This window comes from Macaca mulatta, chromosome 20 (genome assembly GCF_049350105.2).
Source record: "Macaca mulatta isolate MMU2019108-1 chromosome 20, T2T-MMU8v2.0, whole genome shotgun sequence".
NCBI lineage: Eukaryota > Metazoa > Chordata > Mammalia > Primates > Cercopithecidae > Macaca > Macaca mulatta.
Genome location: NC_133425.1, coordinates 83,634,123 through 83,654,456, shown reverse-complemented (window position 1 = coordinate 83,654,456; position 20,334 = coordinate 83,634,123). Strand labels below are relative to the sequence as shown.

General features: G+C 49.4%; 1 protein-coding gene across 2 annotated transcripts in view; it reads right to left on the bottom strand.

Annotated features, from left to right (window-relative positions):
- ZNF469 (zinc finger protein 469) overlaps positions 1-20,334 on the bottom strand; it is a 337,361-nt gene that overhangs the window by 173,971 nt on the left and 143,056 nt on the right. Inside the window, exon 1 of one of the 2 annotated variants that reach the window (XM_077986692.1) lies at positions 2,217-3,848. The exons of the other annotated variant lie outside the window; for it this stretch is intronic. The gene's annotated coding sequence lies outside the window, so the exon portion shown is untranslated. Of the gene's footprint in view, positions 1-2,216; positions 3,849-20,334 lie in introns of those variants that run through there. 2 annotated transcript variants of the gene reach the window in all.

Sequence of the window (20,334 nt, the reverse complement as noted above, 5' to 3'; positions counted from 1 at the left end):
CAGATGGGAACACTGAGGCTGGGGGGGGGCTGAGTGAGGAGCTTGGGGTCCCCAGGCACACGCCGCATACACTTCTTTACTGGGATGCACCTGGCCCCACCAGACAGTGCTGTGCCCCTCCCCGGACAGCAGCAGGAGCACCCGGCCGTCCTGGATGTCCCCTGCCCCTCTGTGCCGTGGCCCTCATGACTCATTGGGAGGCCAAAAGGAAGCTCCCAGTGATTTTCTAGCAGCATTTCCCACAGCCCTTGGGGTGAGGCTGGGCTGCTCTGCCTGGGAGTGGCACTGGGGGAACCTCCCGAGGGGTCCCAGGAAGGCCCGTGGCCTCCTGCCTCCCTACCCCTGATTTCTTGGATCCCTTCCTTGGTCACTGTTCTTCTCGGGAGGACGCTGGTCTCAGAGCCGACCGGGTGAAGTCACCCCTGCGGGAGGAGGGAGCTGAAGCAGCCGGTGACTCACTCACACGAGACAGTGGGCGGCGGCCAGTGCAGAGCGGGACTCCCCGATGCTGGCTGAAATCCAGACAGCGCCTTGGCCCGAGGTGTCCCTGACAGGACGAGGGCGGAGTGGCAGCTGCCGAAACCTGAACTCCTCTGCCCTGCCCCCGTCCCTTGACCCCACACATCTAGTAGGTCAGCGCCAGAGGAAATCCTCGAAGAAAATGGGCGTCTCCCTTGCTGAGCACAGAACCGCAGTCAGCCCTGTGTGCCCTGTCCCTGGATGAGGACAGGAAGGACACGGGGGAGAGGCCACGGCCACCCTCAGAAGCCCCCAGACCCACTGGAAAGCAGCCCAGTGAGCATCTGGGAAGTATCGCCTGTGCCCAGCACAAGGGTGCAAGGCAGGGTCCATGTGGCCAAGCAGCCCAGGGCTGCACCAAAGCCCGGCAGGTGTGGGACGAGCAGGACTGGAGCAGGAGGGGCTCGGGGGAGCGGGGGCATGTGCTGAGCTTGAGGTGTGGCTGGGCTGGGAGGCCGGACAAAGTTGTATTTCCTCTGGCCAGTGCAGCGGTCAGGCAGTGGTGCTGGGGAGGAGGACATGGCAGGAAGATGGGGCTGGGATCAGGGGCCAGGGCTGATCTCAGCAGGTTGGGAGGCGCTATGGGGCTGTGAACACGCACAGGTGAGAAGGCTGGGGCAGGGGTAGAGCAGGGGACAGTCCTGGAGCTAGCAGACAGGAGGAGGTATCTCTACAGCACCCCAGGCTCGGAGACAGGGCCAGCTCACCTCAAAGGGGGCCGTGAGAGAGAGGGAAGTGGGCAACAGGGCTGGACGGCCCCGGCCCTGGGAGCACATGGGAGTCGAAATGCATGAGGGGTGGCCAGCCTAGGGCAGGGCAGGAGCCATGGAGTGTCCCATCCTCTCTGTGGGTTTCGGTGTGGGAGGAGGAAGGACACGTTCCTCCTGGAAGCAAAGGGGCCTGAGGACCCAGGGGCAGAGTGACCTTGTGGGCAGGGCCATCCCTGAGGCCTGCTGTATGCGGAGGAGGTGGCCCCTGTGGCCTGCTTGGTGCCAGAAGCAGGTCCCGGGGCGGGGAGTAAGTCTCCCAGGGGCCGAGCTCCGTGAGTGCACGTGGCGTGGACAGGGAGGCTGGTGTGGGCAGGAGGCTCCCTGGGAAGTGGAAAAGCGCTTTTTCTGTGAGCTTGTTCCAGGGCTCTGGGCAGCCCAGCCTGGGGTCTCATGAACACGCAGGTCAGCAGGAAGGGGAGGATGCCCCACCAAGGAGGCAGGAAGGCGGCCTCCGCCCGGCCCATCAGGCTCGGGGGTGGGACACCCAGGGTTTGTTCTTAGCAGGCCTCCTCTCCTCCTCTGCCTCACAGGCACCTCTGGGATGGAAGAAGCGGTGTGTGCAGGGCCCTTCCCACAGGCAAGTCTGTCAGTCTGCTACTGCTGCTGCAAGGGGCTACAGGTCCTCCAGGGACTCCGGACCCCCCGGAAAAGGGAGGCTTGAGTTGCCCACCACACCTTTGACCCCTTCTGAGCCTCTCAGCAAAGTCCCAATCCACCCTCCTCAGGAGGTCTCAGGGACTTGTCCACATGGGCGCCCCTGTGCCCTCAGCCAACCAACCCCACATGGCCTGCATGCCCACCCCTCCGTCTCTTTGGGGCCCTGCACATGTTGGCACAGAACATCTCCCTGCTGGGTGGCTCTTCCCGCGAGCGCAGCCTTCTAGGCAGACGCGGGGAGCGGGCATTCCTGATTCACAGGGGACTCACCTCGGCATACTACAGCGGCCCGTCAGAGCCCAGCCTGCAACCGGGGCCTCATACACATCTGTTGAGTAAACCAGTGAATCCGAATTCCCCAGTTCGTTTTCTACCCCACAGGCCCAACAAATGGGTGGCGGGGGAGGCATTTCGCCGAACGCTGTGGAGACGCAGTATCGTCCGGGAACCTGAGTCTCCGTAAACCCCCGGGGTTGGACAGACCAGTGCCAGCAAGCTCCTTTGCAGACAGGAACTCAGACATGAATCCCTGAAGACTCCTAGTTCTTATACAAAGCTTATTTTTTTCTTCCATTTTCAAAGACCGGATTTTCACAGGTCTGCTTCTCCTGGGGGCCACGCCTGCATTTCTGTGAGCTACCCCCAGCTGTCCCTAATGAAACGTGCTCCTCCACCGAGAGGGAGCCCGGCCCCACTCAAGCGGGTCAGAGCTCGTCCGTAGGAGGCCGTGTGGGGGTCACGCCACCATAGGACGCAGATCTGCCAGAAGCCTGTTTTATTGCACTTAACTAATTCCCAAGATAAACCACTGGGAATTTCCATGTAAGCACTTAGGCCTCTGTTTATGAGAATCTTTGATCCACTGAGAATGTTTAGAACTCACTGAAGCATCCCTGGCCCTGCCCAGCACCAAGCCTTCCGAGATGCGCGAGGGCGGGGAAATTGTTGACCTGTGCTTGGTCTGTGGGGATCCAGGACCCCAGGAGGGGACCCCAATAGGGAGCCTCTGCCCCCCAGGTGGGGTCTCTGCTGGGACTCTGTAGGCTCCTGCCCGTGGCCAAGTTCATGGCTGTCTTGTCCAGAGCTTCCCTGGAGCCCTAGGCAGCCCCAAGGAAGGGCCCATCTTTCTCCACCCATGGGAGGAAATTTGCAGCCATCCGTGACCTGCAAACTGTAGCTTATGATGGACTGCTCCTCATCCGCCAAAGCTCAGCCACTCGGTTTCGAGGCCACTGCCCCAAATGGCCCCTCTCCAGTCACTGAAATGCAGCTCAAACGCCCCACCCCTTGGCTCTCTGAGCAGCCAGCCTGCCTTCTCACTCTGGGATGGTTTCTCCAAAACTCTCTGGAGTGTGTCCAGTTCTTTTGTTATTTCAGGGTGTTTTATTTCCAGCACAGATTTCCATTTCTGCTACCACTGGGATGGAAAAGTCCTCTTCCCTCCGATTCCCCCAGTCCCAAGAATCCAACTCCTTCACTAATGCTGTGTGCAGACATAGTCTCTACGACTCACAAGGCTGAGTGCAGTGGAAACGTCGGTGCAGCCTGCAGCTCACCCGGTTGTCACTCGCAGATCGGCCTCGGAAAGCTCCAGGAAGTTGGTTTGGGATGAGCCGCCCATCCCGCACAGATGGCAGGAGGGGAGAACGCCGGAGCTCCAGCCAGCGCAGCGCCGTGGCCCCTGTTCTGTGGTTCACTGGGGTGTGAGGTCTTCCTCGGGCTCAGAGAGGGGGCCTCCGAGTCCTCATCCACAGGAGCTCTCTGTGCCACCAGCAGTGAACAGCCAGCAAGGAGCCTTCACCCTGAAGATCCAGGCGGAATTCTTGGTTTCTACAGCTGCTCCCTGCCTCTCCCCACAGCCACGGGAAGGGGAGTTAACCGAGGCAGCCCCTACTCAAGACAGACCTGCACAGGGCCAAGAACTTGCCTCGTGGTAGGGCTGTGGGAGGAGCAGCTGGTGGACTGCGTGCGTCAGAGGCAGGTGTCACTTTCAGCTCCTTAATTTCACTTCTCCAGGTTCTCAATCCACCAAAATGAGTTCTTTACAAAGGCCAGGACCTGCCCTTCTAGGGGACAGGCTCATACTTCCCAAAGCTTCAGGACTTGGGGTCCTGTGGCTGCCCATCCGTCAGCAGGACTGGGTGAGGCCAGGTGTGACATTAGACAGGGGGCATGACCTACTGTGCATGCCAGGGCTGGGGCACATGTACTTACCCCTTAGCCTTGGACCACGAGCCTCCCCCAGCCCAAAATGGAATGGGGACAGCCTCTGCCACAGGAAAGGGCAGGTGGTGCCGTGTGAGGGGGCAGTGGCACCCAGGGCTTTTCTCACAAGGAAAAGGAACTTCAAAACGTTTCCCTTTGCACACTTTGCCTCCCTCAACTGCGGGCTCCTTCCTCTCCAACCCCCATCAGCAGCTGAGGCCCCAGAAGGGCCATCTATGTCCCGCCCACCATGCATGGGATCGCTGACTGCCTCCTGGGGTAGTGGCAGCGTGCTCGAGCCTCTCCGGACCCCATCCCAGCTGTCAGAACCAGGAAGCCTCCATCAGGCACCAAGACCCCCTGACGCTGGCCCGGACTCCCCACTTTCGCTTCATCCTCCCCGCCGTGTTTCTGTGTTCCCGGGGCTGCAGGCGTTTTGGTCGTGGCTACATCACACCAGTGTCTGCCTCCGTGGCCACGCAGCTGCTTCCTTTTCTCCGTGTCTTAAACTTCTTTCTGTTCCCTCTTATCGGGACCTCCTGATGCCATCAGACGCCATCCCACCATGGTTCAGCACAATCTTTCCATCTCAAGATCCTGAATTCAATCACATCTGCAGAGACCCTTTTTTCCGTGTAAAGTAGCATTCACAAGTCCCAGGGATTAGGATCTGCTGTCTCGGGGCCAGCACAGGTGGGTTTGAGATTTGATCATGGAGAAAAGAAATGACGGCATTTAGCTCTAGATCCTGGCAAACAGGGAGCTGCTGAGCGTGATTGAGAAGAATGTCAAAAATCAAGCGGTTTTGTAAAAGAGTAAAAGCCTCTCCACTCTCCCAAACCCAGCCAGTTTCTCAAAATTTGTGAGCGATGTCCTCCCAGCAGCAAACACAAAGGACACGTCTGTGCACCCAGACCAGCACCTACCGTTTTCTGAGACGGAGTCTCACTCTGTCCCCCAGGCTGGAGTGCAGTGGCACGATCTCGGCTCACTGCAAGCTCTGCCTCCCAGGTTCACGCCATTCTCCTGCCTCAGCCTCAAGAGCAGTTGGGACTATGGGCGCCCGCCACCACGCCCGGCTAATTTTTTTTGTACTTTCAGTAGAGACCGGGTTTCACCGTGTTCGCCAGGATGGTCTCAATCTCCTGACCTCGTGATCCACCCGCCTTGGCCTCCCAAAGTGCTGGGATTACAGGTGTGAGCCACTGTGCCCGGCTAGCACCTACCACTCTAGACAGTCCCCAGAGCGAGGCTCAGGACTGACGACTGGAGGGGTGGAGGAAAGCGTGAGTCCCGCGATACTGATGACCAGAGATGCAACCGTAGCCAGGGGCCCAGAGTTCATCAAAACGTGTTCAGTCCAAGGCCTTAGGCTGAGCCTGGCATCGTGTCGCATTGTGGAAACACTCGTTCCCTCATTCTGCCAAATGCTTTTTAAAGTGACATTTTGGCCAGGCGGGGTGGCTCATGCCTGTCATCCCAGCACTTTGGGAGGCCGAGGTGGGAGATCATTTGAGGTCAGGAGTTTGAGACCAGCCTGACCAACATGGTGAAACCCCGTCTCTACTAAAAAAAAAAACAACAACAACAAAAAAAAACCAACTGGCCGGGCTTGGTGGTGGCGCCTGTAATCCCAGCCACTGGGGAGGCTGAGGCAGGAGAATCATGTGAACCCGGGAGGCGGAGGTTTCAGTGAGCCAAGACCTCACCACTGCACTCCAGCCTGGGTGACGAGTGAGATTCTGTCAGAAAGAAAAGAAAAGAAAAGGAAAGAAAAAAGAAAAGAAAGATAGAAAAAGAAAGGAAGCAAGGAAGGAAGGAAGGAAGGAAGGAAGGAAGGAAGGAAGGAAAGAAAGAAAGAAAGAAGGAAAGAAAGAAAGAAAAGAAAGAAAGAAAGAAAGAAAGAAAGAAAGAAACTTTTTATTCTAGAACAGTTTTAGATTTACAGAAAAAAAATACATAAATCTGTAAATGTCCTGATGGGGCTTGCGTTCTAGGAGTGACATCAGCTGTGCTGCTCAGATGTCCAGGAGGGTCATCGGGGGAGCCTGGAACCTGCCCAGGGTCAGGGGTCTCTCCCTGGAGGGAGGGATCAGCGCGTGGAGTTTGGGGAGGCAGCTTGGGGGCCACGGTGTGTGGAGACCCTGGGAGATTTGTGTGAGTGCAGGTGGGGGTGAGACGCAGAGCAGAAGCACCTCGGGAGGAGGGAGAGCGCGATGCCTGGGGGCGGCTTTCGGGTTCGGGGAACCTGGGGCTCGTGGAGATTCTGGGGGTCCCAGGGAGCCCCTGCGTTTGGAGGCTGGAAGGACCCCCGCTGCCAGGGCCCTGGAGAGGTCCTAGAGCATTTTCTCACGAAATGAACAAAAGACCACAGCCTTCTGCAGCGGAGGAGAAGCACGCGGGGCATCCACAGCCATGAAGGCCCCAAAGTGGAAAAACCTGTTGTTTTTCTGAGCGGCCCGGCTGGAAACAATGGCGGTTTTGTTTCTCAGACGCGCAGAATCTGGCGCGCAGAGGGATGGGGGCGCGGGATGCGGCTGGGAGGCAGCCGAGGGAAGCAGGGAGCGTCCACCCCTCCTGACCCGCCGAGGACACCTCTCTGGCCGGCTTCTGGGGTCGGGGGCGGGTCGGCTTGCGCGGGAGGAAATCCCACAGCTTCCCACTCACAAGCCCACAAGCCGGTGGGTGGCCCCGCGAGGCCTGGCCGCACAGCCTCTTCCTACCACTTTCTCCTGCTTTGTGGCATTGCTTTTTCTTTTCCTCCAAGGAAAGTTTGCTTAAAGAGAAAGAGACACACATACCATTCTCTGGTCCTTTGAAGGGTTGAGCTAAGCTGGGTCAAGAGGAAATGGCTGCTCAGTCACCCCCCCCCCCCCCAACAAAGCAGTCCCACGAGTTTTGGTGAGGCAAGCTTGTCTTCTCAGCTCACATCTCTACCACCCCGCAGACAAGGCAGTTCCAATCCAGGCTCCACCACCTCCTGCTGTGTGGGTTGGGCAAGCTGTGGGCATCTCTGAGCCTGGGTTCCTTGAGTGTCAAATAAGCGCAACATCTGTATAGAAGGATTACTGTGGGGGATGCTGTTTGTACATCTCCCGCTGCCAGAACGCAAGCTCCATGAGGCTGGGGCTCCATTTTCTCCATTCATTGCTGCAAGCCCTTCAAAATGTCAGCCGAGTTCATCACCACCAGGAGAACCACCACCAACACCACCATCATCACCCTCACGCAAACGCTCAAATCTCCAAGTGTCTAAAAAAACCCATGGGTTTGTGTCAAATGCTACCGTGCTTAGCGTCCCCAAAGCTAGAGCCGCCACTAAGAAAGTTCTCCCCAATATTACTGCCTTAAATTTCTAGCCCAGAACCCTGAATAAACTTGGCCACCTTTTGTGCTGGGCCTACCTTAGCCGATGGCTCCAGGGCCCCTATCCCTGGCAGAGAAGGCCATCGGCAATGTAGGGGGTAAGCCGGGGGGTGGGGGTGAGCCGTTCAGCCCTGCTGAGCTGTGCTGTCTCCTGGGAGCGGTCCCTCCCTTCCAGGAACCTTCCTGGAGCAAAATCCTCAAACGTCAGCAGGTGGTCTCGAAATCCCTTCCTCTGTGACCCAGTAATTCAGAGACGTTAATGATGTTCCCCAAAGTTACAACACAGTGGCTGTTCCCTAACACACACGCGCACACATACACACATACACGCACACGCGCGCACACACACGCACGCACACACACACGCACACGCATGCACACACACATGCACGCACACACACACGCACACGCATGCACACACACGCACGCACACACACGCACACACACACCCCTTTCTCTGTTATGTGTCTCCCATAATTTTTCTGTTTCTCAATTATGTTTCTTTTTCTATTATGTCTCTTCTTCTCTGAATTGTCGATGCCTGCTTCTACTGGTCTGTACCAGGTTCTGTTGCAATCACCTCTGGTTGGGGCAAAACTGCACATTTAGCTATTTTATGAGTGTTTCCTTGTATTTCATAGAGGGCACCAGAGCCCTTGCAGCATGTGGGCACACGGGTCAGAGGATGCAGACTGAAAGGAGCTTCTGGATGCGCATTCTGTTCTCATTCTGGAGCCAAGGAAGTGAGAGGGGAAAAAGGGAAAAAGGGAAGTGATTCTAAGCCTTTCGTGGGGTCTCATACATAACTCAGTTTCCACAAAGCTATGCCCCAGCTCAGCCCTTTGGATAGACGCATGGTCTGGGGTTCCTTTGCTGACCAGGGTGTGTACTTTGTCCAAATTATTGACCTTCCCAAACCTCATCAATGTGCATAAAAAGAGCACTTGCAAACAATGAATCTAGACATGGACCTTCACAAAAAATAACTCAAAATGGATCCCAGGCCTAAATGAAAAATGAAAAACTATAAAACTCCTAGAAGATAACATAAAAGAAAATCTAGATGACCTAGGGTTTGGCAATGACTTTTTAGATCCAGCACCAAAGGCAGGATCCAGGAGATAAAGAATTGATAAGCTAGATTTCATTAAAATGAAGACCTCTACTCTGTGAAAGATGCTGCCAAGAAAATGAAAAGACAAGCCACAGACAGGAAGAAAATATTTTTGATGGAAACATCTGAGAAGAGAGGCTTGTTATCCAAAATATACAAAGAATTCCCAAAACTCAACAATATGAAAATAACTCAATTTTAAAAATGGGCCAAAGATCTTAAATGACGCCTCACCAAAGAAGATACATAGATGGCAAGTAAGCATATGAAAAGATGCTCCCGGCTGGGCGCGGTGGCTCATGCCTGTAATTCCAGCACTTTGGAGGCCAAGGCAGGTGGATCACCTGAGGTCAGGAGTTCAAGACCAGCCTGGCCAACATAGCGAAACCCTTTCTCTACTAAAAATACAAAATAATAATAATAATAATAATAATAATTAGTCAGGTATGGTGGTGCATGCCTGTAATCCCAGCTACTCGGGAGGCTGAGGCAGGAGAATCACTTGAACCCAGGAGGCAGAGGTTGCAGTGAGCTGAGATTGCACCATGGCACTCCAGCCTGGGCAACAAGAGTCAAACTCGAAAGAAAGAGAGAAAGAGAAGAAAGGAAGGAAGGAAAGAAAGAAAAGAGAGGAAAAGAGAGAGAGAAAGAGAGAGGCTCCCCACCACACATGTCATCAGGGAACTGCAAATTAAAATAAGCATAAGATACCACCTTTCACCTAAGAGCATGGCTAAAACCCAGAACACCGACAACACGAAATGCTGGCAAGGATGTGGAGCAACAGGAACTCTCGACTGTGGAAGATAGTTTGGTAGCTTCTCAGAAAGCTAAACATACACTTACCATACCAGTAATTACACTCCTTGATATTTACCCAAAGGAGTTGAAAACTTATATTCACATAAAAACCTACACACAGACATTTATAGCAGCTTTATTCACCGTGGCCAAAATGTGGGAGCACTCAAGATAGCCCTCCATAAGTGAATGGATAATAAACTGTGGTCCATCCAGACAGTGGAACATTATTCAGCACTAAACAGAAATGAGCTGCAAGCCGTGAAAGGATGTGGAGGAAACATAAGTGCATATTACTAAGTCAAAGAAGACAGTCTAAAAAAGCTACGTAGTGTGTGCTTCCAACTATGTGACATCCTGGGAAAGGTAAATCCATGAGAGCAGTCAAAAGATGAGTAGTTGCCAGGGGCTGGCAGGAGGGTGAAATGAACAGGCATGACAGAGCGGATTTTTAGGGCAGTGAAACTACATTGTATGATACCATAATGGTGGATAGATATTGTTAGAAATTTTTGCAAGCCCACAGAATGTACAACACCAGGAATGAACCCTGATGTATGACCGAGCAGGAGCATCACCATTTTGGACAAGCACCGCCATTTTAAAGTTCCCCTTGATCAAAAACTGCCTAAATCCAACCCAAGGGGCATCAGCCTAATGGCTAATGTCAGCAAGACCATAAACCACAAGTCATATCTCTGACCAGAAACATTCCAACCCTAAGATAAACCCCTCCCTGACCAGAGACACACCAGCCCTGAGATAGCCTTCCCTCCAGCCAGAGACGTTCCAACCCTATAATAAACTTCTCTTCCACACAGAAACATCCCTAGGCTGTGATAAGCTCTCTCGCCCTGAACCCCTCCATAGTCTTAGTCTGTAAGAGAGCACTCCTGACTGAAATTGGCCAGAGGCCCCTCTCAGGTTTATTCTCCAAAATAAACCTGTCTTTGACTGTTGAGCCACTTTTCATTATTCTTTCCTCTTTCTTTAACTCTTACCATGTAAACCATGGACTTTGGGTGATAATAATGTGTCAATGTAGGTTTATCAGCTGGAACAAATGTACTGCTCTAGTGAGGGATGTTGATAATGAGAGAGGCAATGCCTGTGTCAGGGCAGAGGATATATGGGAAATCCCTGTACCTTCTGCTCAATTTTGCTGGGAACTTAAAACAGAAGTTTAGACTTTGCTCTAAAAACGAAGTTTATTAAAAATAGCACTTTCTTTATAGCTGTGTTGGGATGATATGAGAGAACACAGGGAAAGCATGTAGAAAATGCCTGGCACATAATTACCACTACTATTGAGTTTCCTTGCCCATAGAACTCATCTGGCTTAGCACTATATTCTAAGCATTTGGGCATATCACTGATGCTTGATAAATGTTTGAGGAATGAATGAGAGGATCCTGCAACATATACACCCTGCATCTGCACGTTGGCAAGAGCAGCCCACAACCCAACTGTGAATGAAAAGTTGTCTTAAATTACTTGGGCTCATTGTCCAAAATTTTTTATTTCTCCCAGCTATCAGACCCTAAGCAATTTGAGAGCACAGCCCATATCTTATACGTCTATGTATGACATGGTTGTGTATTAAGAAAAGAAGCTGCTGAACAATTTTACACTGAAAATGTCAAAACATTATTGAGAGAAATTAAATAAGACCTAAATAAATGGAGAAGTGTACCATGTTCATTGATTCAAACACTCAATACCATTACAATGTTAATCTTCCCCAAAATTTATCTGTAGACGCAAAGCATTTGCAATCAAAACCATAGCAGATTTTTTTTTTTTTTTTGGTGGAAGTTGATAAGCTGTTTCTAAAAGTTATACAGAGATGCAAAGGGATCTAGAATAGCTAGTTATTTATTTATTTATTTAGACAGAGTTTCACTCTTGTTGCCCAGACTGGAGTGCAGTGGTGCGATCTTGGCTCACTGCAACCTCTGCCTCCCAGGATCAAGCAATTCTCCTGCCTCAGTCTCCCAAGTAGCTGGGATTACAGGTATGTGCCATCACGCCTGGTTAATTTTTGTACTTTTAGTAGAGACAGGGTTTCATCATGTTGGCCAGGCTAGTGTTGAACTCCTGACCTCAAGTGATGTGCCCACCTCGGCCTCCCCAAGTACTGGGATTACAGGCATGAGCCACCGTGCCTGGCTGCCAAATGATCTCTGAAAAGAACAACACAATTAGAGGAGCTGTACTATCTGAGTTTAAGACTTACTATAAATATACAATAATCAAGAAAGTATTGTATTGGTGTATGAATGGACAAATAGTTCAATAAAATTAGAGAATCTAGACATAGACCCCACATATACAGCTGACTTTTAGTAAAGACATTACGGCAACTCACTTGGAAAAAGGAAGACTTTTTAATAAATGGTGCAAGGACAATTGGTGATGATGTGGAAGGAAATAAATCTCTACCTCTACCTCAGTCTCTGCACAAATATTAATTTGCAATGCATTGTCGCCTAAACATACAACCTAGAGCAATAATGTTTACAGAGGAACACTGGAGAATATCTTTGTGATGTTGGGACAGGCAAGTGTTTATCAGACAGAAGCCAAAAGTACTAACCAGAAAAGAAAAAAGTTAAATTTGGCTTTATCAAAATTGATAATTTCTGCTCATTAAATAACACTATCAGGAAATGAAAAAAAAAAAAAAAACAAGTTACAGACTAGGAGAAAATATTCACAATGTAGATTTGGCATGGAACTGATCACCAAATAATATAAAGAACTGCTTCAAACCAGTAAGAAAAAGACAAACCATCTGTTAAAAATGGACAAAAGGGCCAGGCACAGTGGCTCGCGCCTGTAACCCCAACACTTTGGGAGGCCGAGGTGGGAGGATCACTTGAGGTCAGGAGTTCGAGACAACCCTGGCCAACATGGTGAAACCCTGTCTCTACTAAAAATGCAAAAATCGGCCAAGGCAGGGTGGCAGGCGCCTGTAATCCCAGCTACTTGGGAGACTGAGGCAGGAGAATTATTTGAACCCAGGAGGCAGAGGTTACAGTGAGCTGAGATCATACCATTATGCTGCAGCCTGGGCGACAGAATGAGACTCCATCTCCAAAATCAAAAACAACAGCAACAACAAATGGACAAAAGATTTGAACACAACCTTATGCAAGAAAATCCACAAATGGCCCCTAAGCTCAGCAAAACGGGGTCCACATCATTAGTCATCAGGGAAGTAGAAATGCAAGTCCCACAGTGAGATGCAGCCTCGCGCTCACGAAAAGAGCTAAAATGAAAAAAACAAGCCAAGCCCAAATGTGGGTAATGAAGCAGGACAACCAGGTTCCTCACCAATCGTCAGGGAGTTACTATGGAAACCTCTGTGAGGGTTTCTAATAGGTAAAACGTCTTCTGCTCGGAGACCCCTCGTTTCAATTTCTAGGTAGGTACATAAGACAAATGAAACGTGGCCACAAGAAGGCATAGATAAGAATGCTGACAGCAACTTTATTCATGACAGTCAAAACCCCTCTAACATCCCAAAGATCTATTCAAATGTTAACAAGTAAGTGGGCTGAAACTGTGATCATTCATTCATTCCATGGGGTCTTGCTAAGTGATAAAAAGGAATGAGTCACTGAAATACACAACAGCATAATTTAATCTCAGAAACACCACGTGAAACAAAAAAACCGGCAGATACAAAGGAACGTACACTATAGGATTCGGTGTAAATGAAGTTCAAGAGAAGGCAGAAGTAACGCAGGCTATAGAGATTCGAAGAGTGGCTGCCTCTGGGAGATGCTGGTGGAATTGACTGGAAAAGAGTATGAGAGAAATTTCTGGGGTGAAAAATGTTCTATATTTTCATATGAGTGTTGATTATATATAGGCTATACATTTGTCAAAACTCGTCAAATCACACACTTAACATACGTGCTTATTACTGCAAAATTATGCTTCAGTAATACACACATACACATATGTATGTCTATATTCTTTATTCAAATGAAGTCATAGTCTATGTAGATATCAACATAAGTATTTAGAAAAGGACTTCTGGGAATGGCATGAGAGCTGACTGATTATGTGAACCTTCCTGCAGATAACAACTCCAAACACTTCATAAAATGTAAACAGTGATGATTCAAATAATCTATAAAGAGATGAGAAGCCAAGAGAAGCCAGAGGAGAGGTGACTGTCAACTGCAAATGGAAGTGTTAGGAGTTGTGAGCTTGCAGCTTTCTGTCTTGACAGCACGGCCTTGGTGGAAATCACAGCCCGACAGACTCCAGGTGCCAGAGATGAGAGGCAAGACTGCCTGGGCGTGGAGTATATACATACAGGGGAGATTTTGGCAGTGAGAAAAGTTGGCTTGAAACTCCACATCCAGGGTGAGCTCTGCCCAAATCTCCGGCTGACAATTAGACTGTGCAAATGCAGGGGAGTCCCAGGCAGCCACCAAAAAGCAGGCAGACACCAGAGAGGAGGCACCTCTTGAAAGATGGAGTTGCGCGCAGTAAGGTCTGTGTGCTGCTGCCTTTTTAAATGCCTGCATGCCCCAGCTGTGTGCCGCTCAAGAGGCAGACACCTGAAGCCATAGATGCTTGAAGAGGACAGAGCCCAAAGCTGACAGAGCCATGGAAATTTTACTCACTGGAAGCAAGGAAGCCACTGAGACACTGAGACCCTAAATCTGAGCATAGCCTTAGCCCAGATCCATAGCTGCCGCCCCATTGCATAGGTACAGAGAAAATCTCCAGGAACCAGGCTTAAAAAGCAGCAGCTGGAGCTATAAGATGAGAGTAGGGGCTGGGCATGGTGACTCACATATAATCCCAGCACTTTGGGAGGCCGAGGCAGGTAGATCACTTAAGTTCAGGAGTTTGAGACCAGCCTGGCCAAGAAGGCAAAACTCTGTCTCTACTCAAAATATGAAAATTAGCTGGTTGTGGTGGTACACACCTGAAGTCCCAGCTACTCAGAAGACTGAGACAGGAGAATTGCTTGAACCCAGGAGGTGGAGGTTGCAGTGAGCCAAGATCGTGCCACTGCATTCCAACCTCGGCAACAGAGCAAGGCTCCATCTCAAAAAAAAAAAAAAAAAAAGAAGAAGAAGACAGGGACATCAGCTGCTTACCAGAGAGATGGCAATGTTTGTCCTTCGAATCCAGCATATGACAACTGCTAGAACAAAAAAAGCAACGATCTTCAGAAGAACACAACAGATTCCAGAGCTGCTGCTGATGTATTGTCTACATTCTACATGTAGATTACATGACACATGCAATGTCCAAACATTATATGACATTCAACAAAGCAGGGAAGTGTGACCCATGCGCAAGAACAAATGATTCCCAGTTAACCCAGATAATGGGTTTCACAGAGAGAGTTCAAATGAGATGCTATAAATGTGTTCAGAGAGTTGAAGGAAAATGTGCTATCAAAAACCAAACAGGCCAGGCATGGTGGCTCACGCCTGTAATCCCAGCACTTTGGGAGGCTGAGGCGGGTGGATCACCTGAGGTCAGGAGTTTGAGACCAGCCTGGCCAATAAGGCGAAACCCTGTCTCTACTAAAAATACAAAAATTAACTGGGCATGGTGGTGCATACCTGTAATCCCAGCTACTTGGGAGGCTGAGGCAGGAGAATCGTTTGAACCTGGGACGCAGAGGTTGCAGTGAGCCGAGATCGCACCACTGCACTCCAGCCTGGGCTACAGAGCAATACTCCGTCTCAAAACAAACAAACAAACAAATCCCCCAAAAGCAAAAATCCCCGAAAAGGTAGGAAGCCTCAACAAAGTAACAGAAACTACAACAGACACGTGATTAATCTGGAGCTCAAAAGTGCCATGACCGAAATTTTAAAAACTTGCTAGTTTTTAAACAGATTGGGGTTGGAAGAAGAAAGAATCAGAGAACTTGAAAATAAATCAAAAGAAATGACTTAATTTGAAAAATGGAAAAATCATTATTGAAAAGAAAGGAATAGAACTTCAGAAACCTATGCAAAAACAGCAAGCAGTGGAGCCTATGTGGAAACGGAATTCCAGAGGCGAGGAGAGAGGGAAAGTCACTAGAAAAATACGTGAAGAAATGACATAAAACTTCCCAGATTTGGTGCAAAATATAAATTTACAGTTCTAAAAATCTCAGTGAAGCCCGAGCAGGATAAACATATCCGTCGACAACAGAATGGATAAACAAACTGTTTTATATTCACGAAATGAAATACTATTCAGCAATAAAAAGTATAAACTAGAGCTATATGTAACAGCATGAACAACTCTTCACAAAAAATATATGGAACACGTCTGTAATCCCAGCACTTTAGGAGCCCGAGGCAGGCAGATCACGAGGTCAGGAGATCGAGATCATCCTGGCTAACACAGTGAAACCCCGTCTCTACTAAAAATACAAAAAAAAAAAAAATCAGTCGGGCGCGGTGGCAGGTGCCTGTAGTCCCAGCTACTCGGGAGACGGAGTCAGGAGAATGACGTGAACCCGGGAGGCGGAGCTTGCAGTGAGCAGAGATCGCCCCACCACACTCCAGCCTGGGTGACAGAGCAAGACTCCATCTCAAAAATAAATAAATATAAATAAATAAATTATATATATATATATATATATAGAGAGAGAGAGAGAGAGAGAGAAGCCTAATGCACAGGAATAATGTGATATGATTCCATTCATCATTCATATAAAGTTCAAATAGGCAGGACTAACTCAAGGTGATAGAGGTGAAAATGGCAGTGCGCTTTAGTGAAGAGGAGAGGGAAGGCCCACGGAGGTGCGGTAGGAGCGTCTCTGAGGTGTGGGTTTTGCTCCGTTTCCTGATCTGATTGGCGGCTTCATTTTGTGAAAATTCTTTGCATTAGATATATACAACTTCGCTTTTCTGCACATACATTTTACTTGAATTGCAAAGTAAGAATGTATTTAATTTTAAAAAGGGATAGAGAATAATGAGAGGTAAGTGACGTTTTCACTTGAGGAACCAACTTTAACCCAAATCCGGGAGGTGGAGAAGGAACCAGCTATGCTGAAGTTCAGGCAGGAGCACTTGGCACAGGGGCCTCGGGGTAACGAGGAGTCACACACAATCTAGAAGCAGGTCATGGGGGCTGGGTGCGGGGGCTCATGCCTGTGATCTCAGCAATGTGGGAGGCCAAGCAGGGAGAATCACTTGAGCCAGGAGTTTGAGACTAGGTAGGGCAAAATAGCAAGACCCTGTTTCTATAAAAAATTTAAAAATTGGCCAGGCATGGTGGCTCACGTCTGTAATCCCAGCACTTTGGGAGGCCGAGGCGGGTGGATCACGAGGTCAGGAGATCGAGACCATCCTGGCTAACACGGTGAAACCCCGTCTCTACTAAAAATACAAAAAATTAGCCAGGCGTGGTGGTGGGTGCCTGTAGTCCCAGCTACTTGGGAGGCTGAGGCAGGAGAATGGCGTGAACCCAGGAGGCGGAGCTTGTAGTGAGCCGAGATCGTGCGATTGCACTCCAGCCTGGGAGACAGAGCAAGATTCCAACTCAAAAAAAAAAAAAAAAAAAAAATTAGGTGGTTGTGGTGTAGTCCCAGCTTGGGAGTCCTGCTTGGGAGGCTAAAGTGGGAGGATGGCTTGAGCCCAGGAGTTCGAGACTACAGTGAGGTATGATGGTGGCACTGCACCCCAGCCTGAGCAACAGCCTGAGACCTCATTTCTTTCTTTCTTTCTTTTTCTTTTTTTTTTTAACAGAAGCTGGCTGGGGGTATTGATGGCATATTGTTATCTTACCCATAAAAGGAGCGGAGCTACTATCCAGCAGTGGCTTGGGACACCTGGGACGTGGGATAGTGGATAATCCCTGTGGCTATTTCATTTGGGGTGTCAGCAATGGTTGTGGGGTTAAAAAGAGTGCACAGACACGTGTGTGCAGCGTGAGAAAGCGAGAGACAGCCAGGGGCCAAGACACACGGACACACACTCACGCAGTCACAGAGGGAGACAGACACACTGAGGAAGGCGGACAGAGAGGCCAAGGGACACAGAGGGGGAAGGAAAGACTGAGACTGAGGCCATGGTGCGCACACAGAGAGATCATCCCTGATGGGCAAAGGAAGCACAACTTCAGGTGCTTTAAAGTGGAGAAAGGGCACCTGCCTCAGCCCGACAGCCGGTTTCTGATCCCCGCTCTGCTACCGCGGCAGATCTGTTGGAACGAGTGGCCGGACCTCCCTGCGCCCATCTCCTCATCTGCAAAGTGCGGCAGCTCAGACGAATGAATGCAAAAGTTTCTAACTCCAAAGTTCCATGATGCTGAGTTCATAAACATATTCTAACACTCTCTCTTCTATTTGATTTTATAATTAGCCCATCTTCCTCTCTCATGGTACTATTATAGCATATACTCAGTTTTATAAATTCTACACAAGTTAAAATTAGTTGGGGGGAATTGTTTTTCTGATACAGGGGTCTCACTATCTTGCCCAGGCTGGTCTCAAGTGATCCTCCTGCCTTGGCCTCCCAAAGTGCTGGGATTACAAGTGTGAGCCACTGTACCTGGCAGTTGGGGGGAATTTTTAGAGAGTGTTGCAACTCTGAGAGAGAAACTGGACTAATACGACAGTCCCAGAATGTCTGCTCACAGCTTTTATCAAAGACACGGATCCATTTGACCACCTTTTTCATGCTTGGTCCTATCAGGCCAGGTTCGGCTGTGAATTTTTCTTGATAATTTCCACAGTGGTTACTAAATGCCTTTCTACAATGAAGGGAAGTTCTCTCACCCTAAGAGTGCTTTCTCTATTCCCTTAAAAACAGCCAATTCTGTTTCTCTCCTTGTCTATCCCACTGGTTGGTTCACAAGCCCCCGAAGTCAGAGACTGGTTCTCTGGCTCTCATCTGTCTCTGACCTGGCTGTGGCCTGTCTCTCCAACCCCACTGGAGCAGCCTTGTGTGGGTGGCCTCCCACTTGGTCAAGGCTGGCGGCTCGATAGCCTTCTGTCCAGCCGCATCACAGCTTGGGACAACCATTGAACGGTGCTTACACGTTCCGAGGGTCAGGAATTTGGATGTCTGGTGGCTCAGCTGGGAAGTCTCAAATCCGGACATGACTCAACCATGGGAGCTGGGATCACCAGGGCAGTTACTCATTCATGCACTTTCTCACTCACTCACTCGTTCATTCACTCATTAATTCATTCACTCACTCATTCACTTGTTCAATCGTTCATTCATTCACTCATTCACTCGTTCATGCGTTCATTCACTCACTCACCATTCACTCATTCATTCACTCCATTCATTCACTCTCATTCACTCATTCATTCGCTCATTTACTCACTTATTCACCCATTCCTTCATTCACTTACTCACTGATTCACTCACTCACTCATTCACTCATTCACTCCCTCACTCATTCACTCCCTCACTCACTCATTCACTCACTCAATCATTCACTCCCTCACTTATTCACTCACTCACTCATCCATTCACTCACTCATCTACTCACTCATTCACTCACTTGCTCATTCACTCACTCATTTACTCACTCATTCACACACTGACTCATTCACTCATTCATTCACTCATTCACTCATTCACTCACACACTCATTCACTCACTCATTCACTGATTGACTCGTTTACTCACTCACTCGCTCATTCACTCACTCATTCACCATTCACTCACTCATTCACCACTCATTCACTCATTCAGTCACTCATTCAGTCACTCATTCACTCAGTCATCCACGCACTCACTCTCTCTTTCACTCATTCACTCACTCTTTCACTCATTCACTCACCCTTTCACTCATTCACTCACTCATCTACTCATTCACTCACTCATTCACCATTTGCTCACTCATTCACTCATTTGCTCACTCATCCACTCATTCACTCACTCATTCACTCACTTTCTCATTCACTCACTCATTCACCATTCACTTTCACTGATTCACTCACTCATTCACTCACTCACTCATCCACCAATTCACTCACTCACTCACTAATTCCCTCAGTCATTCACTCACTCAGTCATTCACTCACTCAGTCATTCACTCACTCATTCATTCACTCACTCATCCACTAATTCACTCACTCATTCACTCAGTCATTCACTCACTCACTCATTCACCATTCACCCATTCATTCACTCACTCGCTCATCCACTCATTCACTCACTCATTCACTGAGTCATTTACTCACTCATCCACTCATTCACTCACTTGTTCACTCACTCATTCACTCACTCATTCACCATTCACTCATTCACTCCCTCACTCACTAATTCACTCATTCACTCACTTTCACTCACTCATTCACTCACTCATTCACTCACTCACTCACTCACTCACTCACAGTCACCTCTTTACCTTTGCCCTTGCTGCTTCCTGCTCCCTAAAGCAGTGGTTCTCAAGGTGTGGTCCCTGGACCTGCAGATCAGCATCACTAAAACTTGTTGAAAACGTAAATTCCTGGGCTTCACTTTGACCTACGAATCAAAAATTCTGGGTTGGGGCCAGTGATCTGCATTTTAGCAAGTGCTCTGGGCGATTCTAATGCAGGCTGAAGTGTGAGAACCCCTGTGCCAAGAGAGCCTCCTCCTACCCGTCTCTGTTCCTGACTGGTGCCTACAGGCCCTTCAATAAATTCTCCCCTCATCCGGGGATCCTTACTTGGCTTGCTCTGAGATGATGTTCCTGGTCCCCCAGCCCCTTTGCTCCCCCACCATGACGCTCGTCACACCTGTTTCTGCCAGTCTCCCGGGGAAAGTTTACTGAAGATGGAACTGGTACCTGACACATCAAGTGCACAGATGTTAAATAATGAAGGGATGAATAAATGAATGAAAACATGAGTGAGTGAATGAACACAGACTTTACTGAGTCTTTTCTGGTGGTAGAGTTGGGGTTATGGACATGGGC